The sequence below is a fragment of the Somniosus microcephalus genome, unplaced genomic scaffold (genome assembly GCF_052327205.1).
Source record: "Somniosus microcephalus isolate GS21.2 unplaced genomic scaffold, FLI_Smic_1.0 unresolved_chr6, whole genome shotgun sequence".
Classification (NCBI taxonomy): domain Eukaryota; kingdom Metazoa; phylum Chordata; class Chondrichthyes; order Squaliformes; family Somniosidae; genus Somniosus; species Somniosus microcephalus.
In genome coordinates this window covers 9,234,481-9,236,803 of record NW_028225184.1, presented here as the reverse complement: position 1 = coordinate 9,236,803, position 2,323 = coordinate 9,234,481, and positions in this window count along the sequence as shown.

The window sequence follows — 2,323 nt, the reverse complement described above, 5'->3', positions numbered from 1 at the left end:
CTTCGGCTCCCTTGCGTAAGGGACCGTATACGAAACGATTAAAGCCGAAAAATCCGAGTTCAGAGCGGGAATTTTTTTTCCCGAAATCGGCCGAAAAATAAAAAAATTCTCCTTTTCCGCCGAGCAGGGCGGCATTCGAACGGGCACGGGAAGCCGCGTCTAACGGTGTAAAAACGGCTTGGCTCCGACGCGGGAGTGCGGAGATATGGCCGTTCAAAGTTGTACTGGAAGTCCGGAAGGAGAAAAATTTGACTGCCTGTAGCCGAAAAAAGTTCCAGCGGTCGGTCACAAAAGTCAAATCCGTCCCGCTGATTTGACACTTGTCATTTCTGGCAGGGGGGATTGGCGGGGTACCTGGAGAATGGTAGGAGGTGGTTTCTCGAGACTTTGTCTGTTTTCCAGATTACTGTCTAGGGCCTCCAGGTCTGCAGAGACCGACCAGGGCTGCCGTCCAACCGACTTTTAACCCTTTTTGGGTGGAAATTTATTTCCATTTTTAACCAATTTTCGGGTTTTTGGTCGGGCTTAAAAAACGGCAGCCTGACGCCTGGCAGAGGCCGGGGCTTCGGCTCCCCTTGCGTAAGGGACCGTATTCGACCCGATTAAGCCCCGAAAATGGATCCAAATGTCGGCCGACCAAGTAAGCTTGCTGGGGAGAGAGACTAAGTGCCGGGCTGGGCACCTCATTAACCAGTGAAAAGTTTTGGCTGCTGGAGAGACTAAGTCCCAGCCTGGGCACATCATTAACCATAAATGAAAAAGGCGAGGCCGAGTCTGGTGCATGGCTAACTGATTAACCAAATTGGCAAGGCCCGGGCTGAAAGTGAATGAGCGACCCGTGGCCAGGGGGCTGGAATGCGGGAGAGAATCCAACCCCCAAAATATGGAAGTCCGATGAGAAAATATTCGGCCGCCTTTTGCGGGCCTCGGGTGTTGCTTCCCGGCCTGGGAAAGTGAGTTGCTCCCGCCGAATTGACATGTGCATTTAACGATTTCGAGACATGATTAACCAAAACGCGGAAGTCCGATGAGAAAATATTAGGGCCCTTCAAGCGGGCCTCCGGTGATGCTTTCCGGCTTGGGAAAGTGAATTGCTCCCGCCGAATTGACATGTGCATTTAACGATTTCGAGACATGATTAACCAAAACGCGGAAGTCCGATGAGAAAATATTCGGCCGCCTTTTGCGGGCCTCGGGTGTTGCTTCCCGGCCTGGGAAAGTGATTTGCTACCGCCAAATTGACATGTGTCATTTCTGGCAAGTGTCTCAGGACATAGTTAATGAGTTGCAGTTTGGGAAATCATTAACCTCGTCGGAAGTCCCGATGAAGAAAAAAAAAAGTGCCATTTGCGGGGATTTGGGTGCTCCTGGTCGGATAGAGGTGGCCGTTTGACCCGCTGATTTGACACTTGTCATTTCTGGCAGGGGGGGTTGGCGGGGTGCCCGGAGATTTTCGGGAACACGATTTTCAGAACAAAATTCACTCAGCGGGAGCACTTTGAAAATGCCCGAAAAGTGTTACTTTGCTAAAAGGCTCATTTTATCAATATAGAGACCTTTCAAAGAGTATTGGAAAGTCATATTAAAGTGGTTTTGTGGCTTTTATGACTTAATGACAAAAAACTCTAAGTGTGAATCTGAAATCGTAGACAGACAGCAGAAACATATAAATAATTCCAGCGTCTAAGTTTCATTTGCTGTCTGTCACACAGGTGCCTCTGAACCGGTCAGGGCCTGTGACCCCACTGAGCTTGTGTTTTGTGGCTTATGCACACGCAGTGTTTGCACCAAGTTCCCCTGTGTTGTGCGCTCAGTGGGCCCGTCCAAGACAGCAGAAACAAGATGTACATGCCAGCGTCTTTAAAGTTTCATTTGTTGTCTTGTCACACAGGTGCCTCTGAACCGGTCAGGGCCTGTGACCCCACTGAGTTGTTTACTGGGGCTAATGCACAAGCAGTGTTTTGTCAGAGAGTTCCACTGTGTTGTGCGCTCAGTGGGTCCGTCTAAAATGACAAGACAGCAGAAACATTCCAGCGAGTTTCATTTGTTGTCTTGTCACACAGGTGCCTCTGAACGGGTCAGGGCCTGTGACCCCCGCTGAGTTGTTTACTGGGGCTAACGCACAAGCAGTGTTTGTCAGAGAGTTCCACTGTGTTGTGCGCTCAGTGGGTCCGTCTAAAATGACAAGACAGCAGAAACATTCCAGCGAGTTCCATTTGTTGTCTTGTCACACAGGTGCCTCTGAGCGGGTCAGGGCCTGTGACCCCATTGAGCTTTGTGAGCAACGTATGCACACGCAGTGTTTGCAACGAGATTCCCTGTG